Raw genomic sequence first — 21929 nt, forward strand, 5'->3', positions numbered from 1 at the left:
GAAGTAAAAAAGAATTTGAAAAATTTACAAAAAAGTAGAGAATAGAGTAGAAAAATTAAATAAAAATATTTTTAATAAAAATTGAAAATAAAAATACTTTTTTCTCTTTCCATATTCAAGAAAAAGAAAAGAAACGAAAAGGAGAAAAAAAAAGAAAGAAAATTGAATAGACGAACCAGTGAACAGACTGAAACACGATTGAAATTACTTTGCTTTCCCCTAGAAGTCAAACCATGAAATGCTTTATAGTCTGTAAGCTAAGCAGGCAGAGAGACTTTTGTTCCTGAAGAGCGAGGTTGGCCCAGTTGGGTGGGTCTTAGTGCAACATCTCCATTCTCCACTAGATGGCGCTGCCTAGCTTACTGGTGTGGATTGTTGTGGCGCTTGTAGGTGTGTATGCTCGCATGCACTGGAGAGGTGAAAATGGAATCACCCAGCTGCCCAGTCTCTAGTATTGGAACTCTGTTCTCCATGGTCAGCAATCTTGCACCTTTTTTCTCTGGCTTCCATCCACTCCCCGCTTTTACACTGTCTGTGACCAAGCCCCAGGCAGCACCTCTTTCCTGAGTTTTATCTTAGGTGCGGCTGTTTTTCCAGACCCCTTACTTCTGACAGGCTGTGGCTTTGTCCCATTCTGCCCCTCTGTGGGAGGGTCTCAGTGAGCAATGGCTGGGTGCTAGCCTCACCCAGAAATGTTCACGGGACTGTGCTGCTGCCGATGCCCAGAAACTGCAGCTGGGTGCCAGCCTGCCCCAGATAAAGTTCACGTGATTGTGTAGCAGCAGCATTTTAGGTATTATGGAAAATCACAACACACATCTGGCACCAGGCTTCACCCTTAATGACCTTGTTCCAGCACTAGCAAATGTGGTTGTTCTCCTGGGTCCACTGGGGCCTTTGCCTGTTTGGGGGGGGGGGGCACACAGACTCTACCAGATGTCCTCCCAGCAGGAGAATTTTCTCTCCCCATGTGCCTTAAAGACCCCCAGACTTCACTCTGCTCCTGGGGATTCACCCTTCCCACCAGAGGACTGCCAGGTATTGAGCTGCAGAATTTCAGACTCTGTGCTCCCCCTATTTACAGAGTCTTAATGGAGTTTAAACTCTCTCCTTTCTCCATTCTACCTTTTTAATTCAGTCCCTGAGGCTGCTTCCACTTTTCTACTTTCTCTCCAGTTGCTTTGCAGGGGTTGCTTTTCCCATATTCTCCCTCTCACCCATCTCTGTCCTCTCTCTGCAAGCAAAAACAGCCTACTGCCCCCTGCGGCTTCTCTCTCTCCCAGTTCACTTCTCCCTGCTGTGTACCTGCTGAGTTCCATGGTTCAGGTTGTGCAGATTGTTGTGTTAATCCTCAAATCAGTTTTCTAGGTGTGCAGGATGGTTTACTGTTGATATGGCTCTATTTCATGGATGTGAGATGCAAAAAAACTTCCATGCTATTCAACCATCTTGGCTCCTCCCTCCAATTTTTCCTATTATTAAACATCTTGCAATAATGTAGTATATTTGTCATGATTGATGAACCAATACATTATTGCTAACTGAAATACAAATACATAGTTTACATTAGGATGAAGTGTTCTGTTATACAGTTCTGTGGGTTTCAACAAATATATAATGTTATGGGGGTGCCTAGGTGTTTCAGTTGGTTAAGCATCTGACTTCAGCTCATTTCATGATCATGCAGTTTGGGAGTTTGAGCCCCACATTGGTCTCTGTGCTGATGGCTCAGAGCCTGGAGCCTGCTTGGGATTCTATGTCTCTCTCTTTGTGCCCCTCCTCTTCTCACACTTTGTCTCTCTCTCTTGCTCTCTCTCTCAAAAGTAAATAAACTTTAAAAAATTTTAAAAATATAATGTTATGTAGCCACCATTACAGTATTACACAGAATACTTTACTACCCAAAATATACTCTCAGTTCCATTTATTCATTTTTTTCTTTCTTTCCTTCTTTCTTTCTCTCTTTCTCTCTCCCTCTCTTTCTTTCTTTCTTTCTTTCTTTCTTTCTTTCTTTCTTCTTAGAGAGAGAGAGAGAGAGAGAGAGTGTGTGTGTGAGTTGGGGAGAGGGGCAGTGAGAGACAGAGAGAGAGAGAGAATCTTAAACAGGCTCCATGCTAAGTGTGGCTTGATGCAAGTCTCAATCCCATGATCCTGGGATCATGACCTGTGCTGAAATTAAGAGTCAGACACTCAACTGACTGAGCCAATTAGGTGTCCTTATTGTTATTATTTTTAAAACTGAAATTCTAATTCAAGTTCTCTATGTCCAAGGAATTTTGCTAGAGTGATTATAAATAGTAAAAGCAGGTCAAGAGATCTAACAATAGTAAAGCAAAAATTTATTGTTGCAGGGTCCTGTAACATCAAATCAACCTAAGAGATTTCAAAAAGGAAAGAAGATGAAAGTATGTGACAATTTGCTGCACATCAGGATAGAATTTATTGAAGGAAGGGATATGATTACTGTATGTAGAATTGTCCAAAATAATTAAAATTTGGCCACAAGTTGGAGAAAAAATTACAAGTGAAATTACAATTTGATGAATCATTCCAAAGTATGTCTGCAGAATGAGATTCTATGGCCAGATGCTCTAATACATGCTATTCTGGAAAAGGTTAAAGGGGTTTATTTACTGCAGGCCTTTTCACAAGCTTTAACAAGATAATGTTCACCATCAATTCCCAATAAATGGGGATAATACGATGCAGCCATTCCTAACCTAGTTTTCCCTACTGGTCTTTGTTGCTTAACCATTTTTCTTGGGATTAGTGTTTCAGAGGACACACTTAGAAAGCACTACATTAGAGAATTATTAGCTGTGATAATGCATTTCTATGATCCCTACTCTTCTCCATATGTAATATAACACAAGGACTGCCATAAAATAAATAGTTACCTTGTAACAGACTAAATGTATTAAAACATAATCTATTGCATCCTTATACAGGCTTCAAAAATAAGTATTGCCATTTATTTTATAAGCCAGGATATTGAGGCTAAAAGTATTGCTTGACTTGTCCACAGTATACACACAAAAATTTGTACTTTTTTATTGTGGTAAAATCAATATTACATAAAATTTACCATTCTAACCATTTTTAAGTATACATTTCAATAGCATTAATACACTCACAATGTTGTGTAAATATTGTCACTATTTCCAGAATTTTTTCATCATTGCAAACAGAAACTCTGTCATTATTAAACAACATTGCCTATTCTTTCTTTCCCATCAGCCCCTGGTAACCTATATTTTACCTGTCTCTATTAATTTGCATATTCTAGGTAATAAATATAATTGAAAATATACAATATTTGCCCTTTTGTGTCTGGCTTGTACCACTTAGCATAAAGTTTTCAGATTCATTCATGTTGTAGCATGTATCAGAATTTCACTTTTGTTTATGCTCAAATAATATTCTATTATATGTATATACATACAATAAACAGTGTGGAAAGTCCAAGGCGATTTGTCCAATTTATTGCTTTCTGATTGGGTATTATATATGATATAAATGGAGATACAATATAAGCACTGAGAAAATGGAGAAAATAAAACAATATCTATATTACAAAGCATAAAAATGCATAATCTAAAATAAATGGATTTTTATAGATAAACATTAATTTTATTTTTCATATAAAATTTCTTATAAATAAAGATGTTGCAATTATAGCATTTCATATTTTTCCTGTTGGACTATCATGACCTTCAAATTAAAAATTAAAATTAATAAATAATAGTACAAATGACTAGTTGAAATCTAAATCATAAAATAGCATTTTTAAATTCATCCTGGCTAGTTCTTAGGTCTTTGATCTCTGCAGCAAGGGTTTTCTGGTGCCTTCTATGCTTTTTCCAAGCCCAGCTATTAGTCTTATGACTGTTATTCTAAATTCTTGTTTAGGTATATTGTTTATATCTGTTTTGAGCAATTCTCTGGCTGTGATTTCTTCTATCTTGTCATTTTGGCTAAGTTTCTGTCTTTCACGTGTCTTAAAAACTTGTTGTGTATCCTGCTATATTAAAAAGTGGTCATACAATGTCCAGTGCCTGGCACTCCAGGAAGTGTTTCTGGTTGAATGCACTCTGCTGTTGTGTTTTGGCTGCTCTATCTCACTGGTCAGTCCTTTGCAGAGCTCCTCCTCACTTGTAGTGGTGGAGTGTTTGGACCTTTAACTAGGTGTGCTTTGATTTGTTTGTTGCAGTAACTCTGGGGGTGGGGGGAGGTGGGTGTATAAATTTTATACATTTATATATGTATAAAATAAGAATTGACAAAAAACAAACCAGAAACTATAAGCCTGATTCCAAAATTAAAAATAAATAAATAAATAAAGCATTGTCTGTTGGTGCGTGGGACTGGTGGCTGTGCTGGTCTGGAGGAGAGGCTGGCTGCATTAGGTCAATTAGTCTTGCTCCAGTAAATAAGCAGTTGCCAGGCACAGAGGGGCAGGGTTTTGTCTAAGCTTGTCCGCTCCTCTCCACTGAGGGTCTGCTGTGTTGCTTTCTTAAGTCCCACCTTTTCGGTGTTGGGGGGAAAATGGCATCACCCCACTCTCTCCTCCCCAGACTGGGAATCACAACCCATGCTGTTCAGGCAGCCCTCACAGAATTGCAAGGGCAGTCAGCTTTCCCTGATCCACAGTTCTCCTCTGCTTTATTCTTAGTGCTGGGCTGGGATTCAAAACCACATGTCTTAAAGGACCCAACACTGCATGGATTCACTACCAGAGTAGAGTACTCTCCACCCTGCTGATGAAAGGCCTGTGACTGGTGACTGTCACTTGCAGGATTTTTTGTCCTGGGGGAGGCAACAAGCACTCTTCCCAAAGTACTCCAGGAAGGGGACTGTCCTCTCCCAGTGCGTCCTGGAGATAGCTACACCATGCCATACATTCTTGGGCCAACTCCCTTGTCTCTAGGATTACAAGCCAGGGCTCTGCTATGGAGAAAGTTGAGCACTTCAAAAGCCTTGGAGTTTCAGCTCTAAAGGCTGTTTGCAAAAATCCATAGTCCAAAGAGTTTTGCCTCTTGTGCTAACTCAATGCTGTACTTTTACAACTCCTCTCCCTTTCTCTCCTTTTGTTTCTCCACAGAAAGGGTTCTCTCCCTTCCATAGCTCCACTGTTTTATCTCCTTCAACACACATACATGAACCTTGATCCTGCCTAGTCGTCTCCTTCCAGCTGTGGAGAACCTTCTGGCCCTCCAGATCTATTTCCTGGGTGTTTAAAGTGATCTGACCTCAATACTGCTGTGTTTGAGGGATGAGAAAAATCCAGGTCCTCCTGCTTCTCTACCATCTTAACTCCCTTCTACACCTGCACTCAGTTCTTATATTCTCTTTTCTTCTCATTCTTCTGGAAAAAACCCAATCTCAATTAAAAAGACCTTTCTGCCTACTCCATGCCTTTAGTTGTGCAACTGAATGTGGCTTGGAAAAAAAATTCACAAACTTATTAAGTTAAAGAAATGTATTTTCTAGACCTGAACTAACCAACATAATAGTCACTAGCCATATGTGGAACTGAGCACTGGAAATGTACCTGTATGGCTATATTTAAAATTTTTAATTAAAATAAGGAGCTATATTTAAATTTTTTATTTAATTTTGATTGTTTTGAATTTTAATTTTAATTTTTTTTAATATTTATTTATTTTTGAGACAGAGAGAGACAGAGCATGAGCAAGGAAGGGGCAGAGAGAGAGGGAGACACAGAATGTGAAGCAGACTCCAGGCTCTGAGCTGTCAGCACAGAGCCCGATGCGGGGCTCGAACTCATGAACTGTGAGATCATGACCTGAGCTGAAGTCGGACGCTTAACCAACTGAGCCACCCAGGTGCCCCTTGAATTTGAATTTTAAAACTATTTCTCAGTTCAGTTACTTGAAAACTTTTAAGTATGCTTCAAACAACTCACCTATATAAATCTACTTTTTCAATCATAAACTTTATTAGATATAAATTAAATTTTCTCATTAAAATTTAGCATTTGAATTGAGGTGTGCTGTAAATGTAAAATGCACACTAGATTTGGAATACATTACAAAAAGCAAAACATATAGAATATCCCACTGTTTTTTCTATACCAATTGTATGTTGAAATGATAATATTTTAGAGACAAATCAAGATCAATGAAATATATCACAAAACTATTCACACTATTTGTTTTTACTTTAAAAAAATGTTACTTCTAGAAAAATTTAAATTACCTATATGGTTTACATTGAATTTTTATTGGACAGCAGTCTGCTGGGTCCTTTAACTATGTGCTCAGTGCACAGAAAGTACTGGTGAGAACTGTGATGGAGGCATGTATGCACAGGGTGCTGAGGGCATGCACTAGGGGAAATTAAATCATAGTAATGGCAAGGAAATTTCTAAAATTGAAAGTGACCTGAGAATACAACTAAACATAAAAAGATTATGTGATGGGATCTTCATTCATTCAGCAAGTATTTCAAGTTTATATTCCATAAGTTACTGGGTATATATGCAATTATATATTTGGCAAGGTGTGCTTTTAAAACATATTTAGTATCTGCCCCCTCCTCTTCCACTGGTAAAACACAGGCCCAACTACCACCACCTTTTCTCTATTTTATGGCAATTGTGTTTTACCTTGTCTCTATGCTGTGTCCCTACAATGTTAATTTCCCCATCACCACCAACACATATGTGCATGTGTGTGTGCACATGCATGGGTGTGCACAGACACACACAAAGGATTTATATTGAATAATGAATCTGGTATGAGACTTTTAAAATATAACACAAATAATCTCACCATACATCTCAAAACCCTCTCGTGGCTTGCTATGTTGTCCAAAATAAAATAAAATTCCTTATGATAGCCCAAAGGTCATCCAAGATCTGGGTATCTGGCTACTTTAGTATAGGAACTGAGATGCTAACACTTCCCCACCCTCACTCATACAACCAGAAGCCATGGCCCTTCTTCCCTCTCTCTGGATCAGTCTTTCCAAAGACATCTGTTTTTCTCAATCTTCACTCCTTTCTGGTCCCTGACAAAAGCATACCTTTTTAAAAGACATTTTCTTGAACACTCTATTTAAAATAGCAGCTCATCCTCACCCCATTACTTTGAATCCCCTACTATATTTGATCAAAATCTCAAATACCCCATATTTTATTGCAAGTACCCCCCCACCTCCCCAGCCTGGCTTTTACAAGTATGAAAGGTCTTTGAGGGCAATGACCTTTGCTTTTTGTTTTCACTGCTGTATCATCACTAACTAGAAGAGGGCCTGATATATAGTGAACATGCATTAAATATTTTGAAATAATCATTTTTCAAAAACTGGAGAAAAGTCAAGTATCATGGTGAAAATGCTGAAGGTATAGCAGTCAGTAAGCCAACTGGTATCATCAGCATTTTATTAGGATGGCAAGACTACAAACAACATTATAGTACTTCTATTATTTAATATACATGCATATTTGTTTTTAAAGTCTTTTGATACTGATGTTTTCTTTATTACAAATTTCTAAAAGCTAATAAAATTTTTATTTTTATGGTACATTTAAAAATTAGGGGCGCCTGGGTGGTTCAGTCGGTTAAGCAGCCGACTTCGGCTCAGGTCATGATCTCGCGGTCCGTGAGTTTGAACCCCGCGTCGGGCTCTGTGCTGACAGCTCAGAGCCTGGAGCCCATTTCAGATTCTGTGTCTCCCTCTCTCTGACCCTCCCCTGTTCATGCTCTGTCTCTCTCTGTCTCAAAAATAAACGTTAAAAAAAAATAAAAAAAAATAAAAATTAAACGTGATAGAGTGAATGTAAATAAATGAACTTTAATTTTGAAATGCAAACTGATGAAAATGACTAAAAGGTAAAAATGTTTCTGGAGCTTGGTTTAGTACCTTAAACACCAATGTTCAGACATTATGTTCTCACATATAATATTCACATATGAACAGAAATGTTATCTAAATTTAAAAATATTTGGAATATTTTAAATCTCTTGTGTTAACAAAGGTTTTTCCAAATTCTATAGTTAATTCCATGAACAGAAGGCATAATCTTTTTAAGAAACAGAAGACAAGCTGAAGTTTATGCCCAACTTGAATAAAGAGAGAAGGGAATCAAATAAGGGGGCTATAAGGAGATAATGATTGAAAAGTAAACCCAGAAAAAAGAAGCCCATTAATGTCAAACTAATATAAAGCGGTCATAGCATGATTTAACTCTAACATTTTATTAAAGTGTTTTAAATATACATTATATGTGTGTGTGTGTGTGTACATACCCACACACACTTAAAATAAGCATACAGTTTAATGAATACTTACATGCTGACTATATTCATAAAACCACTACTAAAAAAAAGGGGCTCTTTAGCAACCCAGAACCTTCTCTTTGTGTCCCAATCTTATTTTTTAAGTTTTCTTTATTTATTTTGAGATAGAGACGGGCAGAGAAAGAGGGAGAGAGAGAATCCCAAGCAGGCTCCTCCCTGCAAGTGCAGAGCTGGACATGGGACTTGAACCCAGGAAACCACGCTATCATGACCTGAGCCTAAACAAAGAGTCAGATACTCAACTGACTAAGCCTCCCAGGTAACCCTCTTTGTGTTCCATTCTAACCACTTTCTCCACCTGAAAAAGTAAACATTGCTTGACTTCTAACAGCATAGATTAGTTTGCTTATTTTTATATTTCATAAAAATTGGATTAGAACATATGATTTTGAGTCTTGCCTCTTTTATTCAACATTTTATTTTTGATATTTTAACATCGTTTTAATATAACAATTTATTTATCCATTCAACCACTGATAACTATTTGGATAGTTTTCAGCTTTGAACTATTGCAAATAGGGTATTATAAACATTCTAATACATATTTATGTGTGTTCATGTGTGCAGTTTGTGTGTGTGTGTGTGTGTGTGTGTCTACAGTTGATCTGCAGACACACCAACTTGAACTGCACAGGTCCACTTACACATGAATTTTTTTCTGATAAATTCAGTACAAGAGTGTAAATGTATTTTCTCTTCTCTATGATTTCCTTTTCTCTAGCTTAATTTATTGTAAAAATACAGTAAATAATACATATAATTACAAAACATGTGCTGTGAAGGCTTCCAGTCAGTAGTAGGCTGTTAGTAGTTAAGTTTAAGAGGAGTCAAAAGTTACATGCAATTTTCTTTCTTTTTTAAAATTTTTAATATTTATTTTTGAGACAGAGCATGAACAGGGAAGGGCCAGGGAGAGAGGGAGACACAGAATTTGAAACAGGCTCCAGGCTCAAAGCTGTCAGCACAGAGCCTGAAGCGGGGCTAGAACCCACAGACTGAAAGTTGATGTCCTTAGCCGAAGTCAGATGTTCAACTGACTAAGCCACCTAGGCACCACATAAATCACATGCAATTTTCTACTGCACTGGGCTTGAAGCCACTAACCCACCTATTATTCAACTGTTTAGTGTCCGTATAGTGACATATATAATATTTGTATATATATACACACACATATACACATTTCTATTAAGCATATTTCCAGGATCGTATATTTGATGTGACAAATATCATATAAACTATTGATAGTAGTTTGTAGCATAGTAGAATTTATACAAGATTTATAAGCGTGCCTGGCAAATGCTTAATAAGTGTTAACTGGTTAGTAATAGTTGTATATCAAATTACCAGAATAACTGTCTTTTAGTAAATATTTGAACTCTAGACATGAATAAGCCTGCATCAGATTCCTCACTATGTCATTCCCAAGCTAAGTGGTATTTAGGCACATTGCTAAAAAAATTTGAAGTCTCATTTCCTCTTTATAAAATGTAGAAAACATAGGCTGTTGTGAATGCTTGAGAAGAAAGTAAATATACACTTAGCACAGCACCAGGTATGTAATGGAGGTTAATAAATGTTTGTAGTTTTTAGCATATGACATAATTAACAGAGCTGCTAATACTATTGTCCTTTACTAACACCATGTCTTTGTAATACACCATATGAATTTAAACAAAGGCCGTGTTTAATATCTTAGCTATTTCCCTGGATACAGAGATGTGTTGCCCAAGAAACCAACTATCTCCTAGCAACTTCATGTTCCAATTCCCTTTTAACTTGGAAGTTTTTCAGATGCAGTGCTGGATCTTTCTGAACTTCTGTATAACTCATAATATCCAGGTAAAAGAGAGTTAATATAAAATAACTAGATTAAACAATAATCTCATCTCTTTGACTTTAAAAAAGCATGAAAGACAAGGTTGCTTATCCTGCTAAAATTAATACTGAGTTGTTTGAAAGTAGAGACTCAAAATGCTCAGCAGTACTGAGAAGTACATCCTCGGGCTTATATGCTAATTAAAATTCTGCCTAAACTTATATTTCAAATACTATATTTAAATTTATTTGAAATGAAGAGACATAATTCTTTAACTAAAGCTCACTGTTGCATTTTTTCAAAGAAAAATCTATAATGTGATGTTCTTCAAAATAAATCCCTGGGTTTTATTAAGGTAGTAAAAATACCAATATATGTGACAGTGGATTTTCTAAGACAAAGGGATTTTTTTTTCTTTTATACACTAATAAAAAAATGAGGTATACATATTTCTGGGAGGAATTTTGTGTGGGGAAAAAAAGCACAACTTTTAGAGTATATCTTATTTATACAGCTGCCAAATCTTTCCACCAGCTTTCGCTCTGACAGAAATGCAGCTATGCCTGGATAAGGTTGATTTGTAATTAAACATTCTGTGTCTTTCAGCAAGTGAAAAATGAGCTAATAGCAATACGTTCATATGACAGTATTAGAGTTTTAATTCTAAAATCTACTACTGATGATGGGTTTATTTGTGCTAATCATGTCCACAGGTATTAAGAAACAGATATTACAATATATGTATGCACAGATATCCTGTATTAATAATTACTTTCAAAAGTACATAGAACACTTTTAAAATGTCACATTTAACCTAGTAGTTCAAGCATGGATTTCCAAATCCCTGTCTATTACCTTTAATTTAAGTGATTTAACCTTACTTATTTGTTTGTTTATTAATTAATTATTTATTTTTAAAGTTTATTTATTTTGAGAAAGAGAGTGTGAGCATGTGTGGGGAAGGGACAGAGGGAGAGGGAGAGAGAAAGAGAATCCCAAGTAGGTTCTGCTCCATTAGCACAGAGCCCCATGCAGGGCTTAAACTCATGCACCGTGAGTTCATGACCTGAGTTGAAGTCAGGAGCTTAACCAATTGACCCACTCAGGTGCCCGTAACCTTATTTAAAGATTTAATTATATAGGATGAAAGGATACTTCTATGTTTTGGGAAACATACAGTAGGTGTCATGATCTTTTCTTAATCCCTTGAGAATGGATCCATTTTTATGTATAGTGCCTGTCTATTAATCACAGTTTTTCCAATGTTAATGAAAAAATCTACAGGGCATATTTCCTTCTTACAATACTAATACTCAATGACAACTGTATATCTTTGTTTAATAATAAAATCTTAAAGTTTTAAAATTCAGTTCCTTACTGCAAAACACATCACAAAATAAAATATTTCCTATTTCATTAGAAGGATAATACTATCAATTTTAATAAATAGATTTAGAAGGAGAATGAATATAACTGCAAGATCCCTGCATATAAGTGAGCTTCTCTATACTACATGTTTCATTCCTCATGGTCTTGGACCCTAATTACTGCTTACACTAGATTTAAGAAGTGATCATATGTAAGGCTAAAATTTTCTATTTGAATGGTTCAGAACTTCTCTCTTAGAAAAAAACTACTTTGTCACCTTTCTATCCTAATTCACCCCATTTAATTTCAGTAAAGAAAACTCAGAATATCCCTTCCTCTCCCTTTTTCTTTTATCTCCTTCCTTCTTTTCTTCCTTTCTTTTATTTGTTTCTATGATTCTCATAGAATTTAAGGATGTCTTGCAGGATGTGTCAAATTACAGTAACTGTGAAGGGAAGCACTCCCAATCATATTCTGTTGGGTAGTTTGTGTAAGCCAAATCAGAAGTATGCACACTGAATAAAGCTCTGGCTAATTTATCCACCAGTGAGTTAGGTAGTTGCTTTGATGACAACCTTTGAGACAGGATACAGTTATTGGTAGTTTTAGTCTTTTATTGTTGGGGCAGTGCCCTATGTGATTCAGCAGTATAATTATTAAGCATTTATAAGCCATTTCAAAGCCTCCCAAATAATTTCTGTTTCCTATTCTTTGTGGTTATGGGCAAATCTCTCCTTCTGGGCTCCCTTCTTGGGCTATAAAGTTATCTCTTTATCCTCCTAAACAATACTAATCTCAGTACTTATGTCTCAGAAGTTATTTCCAGGAGGTAAAATTTGATTTAATTCCTTAAGGATTTCTCCCATGTGATTCCAATGGGATCAACAAAACCAAGGGGTTAGATGTGTTGATTCCAGATGACTTTCTGGCATCTTTTTTTCAAAGCATAATTAAAAATCCAACCTGAAATTTCAGTGCATACACATTCTCTTCATTAGCCAACTACTCTTTTAATATAAAACTTTGGCATATGGTTTTTGATTAAACATGACACTAATAATTTATGTATTTTCTGAACATACATTTAAGAAATACATTGTGCTATTTATTAATCAAAGGTCTCAGCATCCTCTCCATGGTTTAGCATTAATAGTGCAGTATTTTCTGTATTATTTTCTTATTCTCTTATTATTTTTATTACTTTTCTGCATGAGATAAAAGAGATGTGTTGCAATTGCATATGTTTAGAGTATATATGTTTGTGTTATAATAGAGCATAGCAAAAATAAAAAGAATACTAACTAGAGGTTTGCATGTTGATGCAAAGTGCATGATGATTTCAAGTGGAAAAGATGAGACATCTAATCTGAAACAGTGTAATTTGAAAAATAAGCATGATATTTTAATGATTTTTACTTTGAAAACAAAAATATATGGTGTTTCCATAATACAAATGGTGAAAGTAAAGCACCATTAAATAATCTCAACTAGTGAAGACAAACAGAATATAATGACTTGTGATGCTTTAGGTGGAAGGAATGATTTTTCGAAGTCTGCAAACATGGAAGCATGTTCTTATTAGCTCAAGGTTTTCCTTCTTTTCTTCCCTTTCTTCCTTTCCTCTTTCCTCCTTTTCCTCTTTCCTTCCTTCCTTCCTTCCTTCCTTCCTTCCTTCCTTCCTTCCTTTTCCTCTCTCTCTCTCTCTCTCTCTCTCTCTCTCTCTGTCGTTTTTTCTTTCCCCACTGACTCTTAGTGAGTCATCAGGAAACTCCTCCATCCAAACAGCCAGCCCTGAAAAGAAGAGCTGCAAGAAGAACCTGGGGTTATCTTTTCTCATCCAAACTGATTTGTCACATACAAAGGAGAATTAAGCAAAAGTATGTTTAGAATTATAATGAGGAAAACAGGTCTCTCATTCAAAGCATAGTGACAAAAAAGACTATTTCAGAGAGAGATTACTTGAGCTTTTTATGGCCTGGTAATGTATGTACTAATTAATTCCTCTCTGACAATGTATTGCTTCATGTGGGTGTCACCTTAATTTGTCAAAACCATAAATAAACTGATTTCATACTTTGAAGACTTTCTGGGGTGCCTGGGTGGCTCATTTGGCTAAGTGTCTGACTCTTGCTCTCAGCTCAGGTCATGATTTCACACTTCATGAAATTGAGCTCCTTATGGGGCTCTGTGCTGACAGCAGGTAGTCTGCTTGAGATTCTCTCTCCCTCTCCCTCTGCCCCTCCCTTGCTTGTTCCTACTCTCTTTTTCTCTCTTTAAAAACAAATAAACAAAAAATAAGACTTTCTCACAGATACAGCTTCACATATTTTCCCAAAGTCTACTTTGCTGCTTATTATTTACATAGAATAGAAAACAAAATCAAGGCTTACCTGGTGTAGCTGAAGGAAAATATTATGTCTTATTAACTTTTAAAAAGATGTGCATTTGACTAAATATGTTAAATTAATGAAATAACATGAAATAAAAATTTAGATCCTAAGAATCTATGCTCATACTGTCTAGAAGTTTTTTTGCCCATATAATAAAGGCTATTTAAAATTCATATTGAAAACATTATATTAGAATGCATTTTATGCATATTTAAAATATTGGACATACATATTATGAATGAATTTTTAGCAGTAGCATAATGTTTCTTATACTCTAGAATGTAACATCAAAAGTGGATTTATGAAAGCAAATAATATTCATCAAATAATGCCTTAGTCACTTCCTATTCCATGAAGTAATTCATGAGGTTTGAAAGCAGATTAACTATCTTATCCTGAGCTAAATTGTGTGGTGATGTTTATCTTTAGGATCAACAAGTGTTCTCTGGATGTTCTGGAAGGACAAGTATTTATTAATTTTAATCGCAGATTTAGAATGTTCATTTCATTCCCAAATCCAAAGTATGTAGATTTAAAAAATCATGTCCTTAGAATTAAAGAAATGCTATTTTTTAACCTTTATTTATTTTTGAGACAGAGAGAGACAGAGCATGAACGGGGGAGGGTCAGAGAGAGGGAGACACAGAATCTGAAACAGGCTCCAGGTTCTGAGCTGTCAGCACAGAGCCGGACGCAGGGCTCGAACTCATGGACCACGAGATCACGACCTGAGCTGAAGTCGGGCGCTTAACTGACTGAGCCACCCAGGCGCCCCAAAGAAATGCTTTTAAGTTTAAAGGATATGATTTATTGCGACACTAAGGTGTTCATTTTTGCCCCATTAGCTATGTTCTTTAGTTGAAGACGAGCTGTCTTAGCCTCTACTCCTTCTCTCACTACCACAGTAATGTGTTTGCAGATTTCTTTCCTAGCACTCTGAATTTGGATGTTATCATGAGACATTAAGGATTCTTGGATTTTTAAGAATTATTTCATATTTCCCTTTAAGAATCTCTTGTCTTAAAATCTTAACATTTGTCTTAAAATTTTGTCTTTTTTATTTGAATATAGTTGACACACAATATTATAATAGCTTCAGATGTAAAACATAGCGACTCAACTTCTCTATATGTTATGCTCTGCTCACCACAAGTGTGGTTGCCATCTATGGCATACAATGCTATTATAATACTACTCATTATAGTCCCTATACTGTGCTTTTATTCCTTTGACTTATTTATTCCATAATGAGAAACCTGTATCTTCCACTCCCCTTCAACCATTGTGCCTGTTCATCTACTCCCTTCCTTTCTGTCAATCATCAGTTTGTTCTCTGTATTTGTAGGCCTGATTCTGCTTTTTGTTTGTTTATTCATTTTTGTAGATTCCACATATAAATGAATTCATATATGTTGTTTTTCTTTCTCAGTCTGACATATTACACTTTTCATTATACCTTTCAAGTCGTCCATGTTGTCATAAGTGTCTCACCCTTTTCTAAGGCTGCATAATATTCAATTGTGTGTATATACCATGTCTTCCTTATTCACTTGTCTATTAGGGAACACTTGGGTTGCTTCCACATCTTGCCTATTACAAATAGTGCTGTAATAAATATAGAGTGCATGTGTCTTTTTGAATTAGTGTTTTTGTTTTCTTTGGGTAAATACCCAGTAGTGGACTTTATTGGATCATATCATGTTTCTATTTCTCATTGTCTGAGGCATATTCATATTTTTTCCACAGTTGGTATATCATTTACATTTCCATCAACAGTGTTTGAGGATTCCTTTTTCTCCACATCCTCTCCAACACTTGTTAGTTCTTGTCTTTTTTATTCTAACTATTTTAACATGTGTAAGGCGATATCTCATTGTGTTTATCACATTAACAAAATGAAGGATAAAAATCATGATCATCTCAATAGATGCTTGACAAAATTCAGCATCTGTTCATGATTAAAAACTCTCAACAAACGGATTTCAAGGGAACATACCTCAACATGGTTAAGGTCATATAATAAAAACCCACAGCTAGCATCATGTTCAATGTTGAAAAACTGACAGCTTTTCTTCTAAAACCAAGAACAAGATAAGGATGCCCACTCTCACCACGTTTATTCAGCTTAGTACTGGAAGCCTAGCCGGAGCCATCAGACAAGAAAAAGAAATGAGGTATTCATGTTGGTAATGAAGAAGTTAAACTGTCACTAATTGAATCAAACTACATAGAAAAATCAGAAAATTGCACCAAAAAAACTACTAGAACTGATAAATAAATTCAGTAAATTTTGTAATTCAGGGTACAAAATTAATACCCATAAATTGGTAGCATTTTTATATACTAAAAACAAAGTAGCAGAAAGAGAAATTAGGAAAACATTTCCATTTGCAGTATCACCAAAACTAATAAAATACCTAGAAATAAACTTAACCATGGAAGTAAAAGACCTGTAGTCTGAAAGTTATAAAACACTGATGAAAGAAATTGAAGACAGCGCAAACCAATGGAAAGATATCCCATGATCATGGATTGGAAGAACAAATATTGTTAAAATGTCTATGTTACACAAGCAATCTATAGATTCAGTGCAATGCTTATCAAAATCCAATAGCATATCTTACAGATCTAGGAAAAAAATAATCCTAAAATTTGTATGGAACCACAAAAGACTCTGAATAGCCAAAGGAAACTTAAGGAAAAAAAACTGGAGGTATCACAATTCCAGATCTCAAGATACACTGCAAAAATATAATAATCAAAATAGTATGGTTTTGGCACAAAAATAGACACATAGATTGATAGAACAGACTAGAAAGCCCAGAAATAAACCCACACTTATATGGTCAATTAATAATTGACAAATCAGGAAAGAATATCCAATGGAAAAAAATAGAGTCTCTTCAACAAATGGTGTTGGGAAAACTGGACAGCAACATGTGGAAGAAAGAAACTGGACCACTTTCTTACATGATACACAAAAAACTAAACAAAAAATCGGTTAAAACTTAATGTGAGGCCCGAATCTATATAAATTCTAAAAAAGAACACAAGCAGTAATTTTTTTTTGACAGTTGTAGTAACATTTTTTTCTGGATATGTCTCCCGAGGCAAGGAAACAAATAAACTATTAGGACCATATCAAAAAAAATAGCTTCTGCACAGCAAAGGAAACCATCAACAAAATAAAAAGTCACCCAACTGAATGGGAGTAGATATTTGAAAATTACATATTCAATAAAGGGTTAATATCCAAAAAAATATAAAAAACTTATCTTTCTAAACACCAAAAACACCCCAAACATAGAATTAAAAAAAAACAGATAAAAAACTTTACTAGATATTTCTCCAAAGAAGACCTATAGATGACCAAGAGACACATGAAAAGTTGCTCAATATCACTAATGAGAATCCCCTATTCCTTTTTTTAATGTCTGTTTTTCTTATCTCTAAGTTTATCATGAGCAAAGAGAATATCACAGGTATTATTGAACCTACAATAAAAATATTTATCAGTAGCTAAGACATTGCAAAAGTCAGATGAGGTCCTGGAATATTATGGAATTTTTTTGTATCAGAATTATTCATATCAATATCAAGTTTTATCTAACAGCCATATATTTAAAAACTTAAGAAAACAAATACCACGTGTAATTAACTAGCAAACAAGAAAAAGAGAAAATCAAGGGATATTTGAATAAAAGAAAAACAAAAAAACAAAAAAAGCCAAATTCCTTAAAAATTATAGCTAAATCCACAAAATATAATGAGGAAATTTTGATAAAATGTGATATTCAGAAGAAAAAATAATATATTAAAAATAGTTTTAAATGGTCTAAATCCTAGGGGTGCCTGGGTGGCTTAGTCAGTTGAGCCTCAGATTTCAGCTCAGGTCATGATCTCACCATCGATGAGTTCAAGCCCTGCATTGAGATCTGTGCTGACAGCTCACAGCATGGAGCCTGCTTCGGATTCTGTGTCTCCCCCTCTCTCTGCCCTTCCCCAGCTCATACTCTCTCTCTCTCTCTCTCTCTCTCTGTCTCTCTCAAAAATCGGCATTATTTTTTAAAAAATCCTATGGATGGAAGAGTTTCTTCAGAAACATTACATAAAAGTAATGCTTTGATCAGCAAGAGTTTTGGAGTATTGGTCAGAAGAAAGAGTAAAGTATATGAACTATGTCTGTAGAGAAGTTAGCAGAGTGTTTGAATGAGTTTTGATAGAATGATGGAAGTGTGTAGTCACAATATTTCCTAATTCCTTTTTTTGACGAAAATTTTTAATTAGAAAATGAGGATATGTAGATGAAAAATAAGCACATAAAATGATGTCCAACCTATCAGCCTCTGGGGAAATGTAAATTAAAACTACAGTGAAATATCACTACACACACTTCAAAACGGCTAAAATAAAAAAAAATAATAATTAACACCAAAAGCTGGTGAGAATGTGGAGAAATTCAATCACTTGTAACGTGCTAGAAGAATGACAAATGATATAGACACTCTAGAAACCTGTTAGGCAGTTTCTGGCAAAACTAAACTTGCAACTACTTTTTTTTTTTTTTTTTTAGGCTGTGAAGATACTTAGTTTTTATTATTTTTTTAACTTTATTTTTTTATTTTTTTTAAATTTACATCCAAATTAGTTAGCATATAGTGCAACAATGATTTCAGCAGTAGATTCCTTAGTTTCCCCTTACCCATTTAGCCCATCCCCCTCCCACAACCCTTCCAGTAACCCTCAGATTGTTCTCCATATTATAAGTCTCTTCTGTTTTATCCCCCTGCCTGTTTTTATATTATTTTTGTTTCCCTTACCTTATGTTCATCTGTTTTGTCTCTTAAAGTCCTCACATGAGTGAAGACATATGATTTTTGTCTTTCTTTGACTGACCAATGTCACTTAGCATAATACCCTCCAGTTCCATCCATGTAGTTGCAAATGGTAAGATTCCATTTTTGTGATTGCCCAGTAATACTCCATTGTATGTATATATATATATATATATATATATATATATATATATATATGTGTGTATATATGTATATGTATTACATATATACATATGTATATATGTATATGTATATGTATACATATATATGTATATGTATATAATATGTATATGTATATATATTATACATAATATAATATATTATATATACATATATATGTATATGTCTATATATTATATATTATATTATGTATATGTATATAATATAATATATATAATATATAGACATATACATATATATATACACATATGTATGTGTATATATATAATATATATACTTATACATATATATATATATATATATACACATATGTATGTGTATACACATACAATGGAGTATAACTGGGCAATCAAAAAAAATGGAATCTTGCCATTTGCAACTACATGTATGGAACTGGAGGGTATTATATATGTATGTATATGTATATGTATATGTATATGTATATGTATATGTATACATATATACCACATCTTCTGTATCCATTCATTCATTGATGGACATTTGGGCTCTTTCCATACTTTGGCTATTGTTGATATTGCTGCTATAAACATGGGGGCTCATGGGTCCCTTCGAAACAGCACACCTGTATCCTTTGGATAAATGCCTAGTAGTGCAATTGCTGGGTCGTAGGGTAGTTCCATTTTTACTTTTTTGAGGAACCTCCATACTGTTTTCCAGAGTGGCTGCACCAGCTTGCATTCCCAACAATGTTCCCTAATTCTTTACCTTTTTAAAACGTATGCAAGCTTAGCACTATAGGAACATTCTGTTTCTGACTAGAAATTTTTTTAAACTAAATATAAAGTCAAGAAGGATAGAAGGTCAGATACTAGAGTTCATATTAGATTGTCAAAATCATAGTCCTATGACTATAGAGTCAGAATTTTAGAGTTGATTGTAGAGTCCACTGTTACAAGTATAAAAATAACATCAGAGAAAAACACATGAGACTATTTGTACTAATGTGTTTTGCCTAAGACATGTAAGTACATACAACATAGTAGCTACACAGCTGTAACAAAACCACTTCTAACACAGAGTGTCCTGATTCCTTACTGATTTCCTGTTCAAATGCTACCATGTAGCTATCATCAAAACCATTTAGAACATCTACATTGCCAGAAGTTAATCATATATATTAGTTCAACATGTGTAAAGAACAAAATATCAAAAAATATTTTGTAAATATTCTCATGTCCTATCAATAATTTTGGTCTGTACCATCGCAACCATTGAATTAACAAAGACTGCTTTTTTTTTATTTTAAAGCTGATTTTCTTTAAATCATAACAATGCCAATATTTCAAAATTCAAGCTTTATTGAAAAAAAAGGGTTTTGCAAATTTCCAAAATTCCCATTGTCAAGTGGAAAACTAGACCTAATAGTCTTAAACTTAAAGTTTTACCATTATCAGCAGTTATCTGAGTTAGCAAAACTGGCAACCAGCAGGAAGAGTTCTTCCTTTCCAACAAGGTGGCTGAAGCCCATGATGGGAGGCAGAGAGAGAGGAGAGGAGATAAAGTGTGACAAGAAGTAGATTTGAACATTCTGACTTGCTTTTTGATATTAAAACATTCAAAGGGGAGGTCAAGGTTCAATAAACACCCCTAAAACAGATCATTACCCCTCAATTTTAATGGTATCACTGAAAGAAATTGCAGAACTTAAGATCCTTGCAGTGTTAGAAGCGTGTGATGCTACACAGGAAGAACATTAATAAATTATTGGATTTTGTGTATAAACTCATTATTTTTAAAAATTATATAGTAGAGGGAAAGAGTCATGCATTCATCCTGTGTCTCTTATATAAGTGATAATGAGTCATGAAATAGTAGGTCGGGGAAGCTTCCTTTATAGAAATATTTCACCATTCGTTCTGTGCTCTGTTCTCATGGTTCTGACCTCAGCATGATCTCTTCTTTTTCATGAAGGGTACAATCAATCATATCTTAGTAGTTTTTCCTGCTGATAAAGTTTTAGTGTTGGAATAGACTCTTTGCTTTGTATTCATTGTCCATTTCAGTCCAAAATGACAGTACTTCCAATATAACTCTAAAAATATTTTGGGTGTCCTCTAGATAATTTTAGGTTTTAGTTCACTTGACAAAGGGTAAAATCACATATCTCTTCTAGATTAAGCACTTCTGTACCTTGGGCTACTGCTGAGACTGTTCAGATAGAATACCCTTAAGCTTATTAGGAGCACTACTGTTCGATTGCAAGGATCTACAATGTATATGCTTAATTTCTATAGAAGGAATTTTTTTTTTAATGAAAAGGTACTCTAAGATGGTACTTTTAATTTTTTTGAGAGCTTAAAAAAGATTTTATAATCATACTGTCAACTTCATCTTTATACCCTATTTGTCTTGGCATACCTTAGATGTAATTTTTGCCCCAAAATAATTATTTTTTTAAGTTTACTCATTTATTTTGAGAGAGAGAGGGGCAGAGAGAGAGAATGAGTGATGGGTAGAGACAGGAGGATAAGGATCTGAAGCAGGCTTTGTGTTGTCAGCAGAAATCCTGATGCAGGGTTAAACTCATCAACCACGAGATCATGATCTGAGCCAAAGTAGGATGCTTAACCCACTGAGCCACCCAGGCACTCCAGATCCAGAATAATGTCATAATTTTAGTATCATTTGCTTGCTAAAAAGGGTGAAAAACTTCAAAATCATGAAGTTTTGACCCCTTTTTGCCTAACAGTTTTTTCCTTGTTCTTTCTTAAAAGTTTTTCTTTGCCCTCTTGCATTTCACTGTAAAGAGTGAATAAAAACAACAACCACTACAATAACAGGTGGCACCTTTCTGGTTTTTAATCTCCTTATCCATATCACCCAGTTTATTAGTTATATTTTCTATTTTCCATATAGTTATAGGCAACAGTTACTAAACTTTCTCAATTTTTTAAGTTTATTTATGTATTTGAGAGAGACAGAGACATCACGAGTGGGAGAGGGGCAGAAAAAGGGAAAGAGAGAGAATCCCAAGCAGGATCCACACTGTCAG

This window comes from Acinonyx jubatus, chromosome D1 (assembly GCF_027475565.1).
Source record: "Acinonyx jubatus isolate Ajub_Pintada_27869175 chromosome D1, VMU_Ajub_asm_v1.0, whole genome shotgun sequence".
Lineage (NCBI taxonomy): Eukaryota > Metazoa > Chordata > Mammalia > Carnivora > Felidae > Acinonyx > Acinonyx jubatus.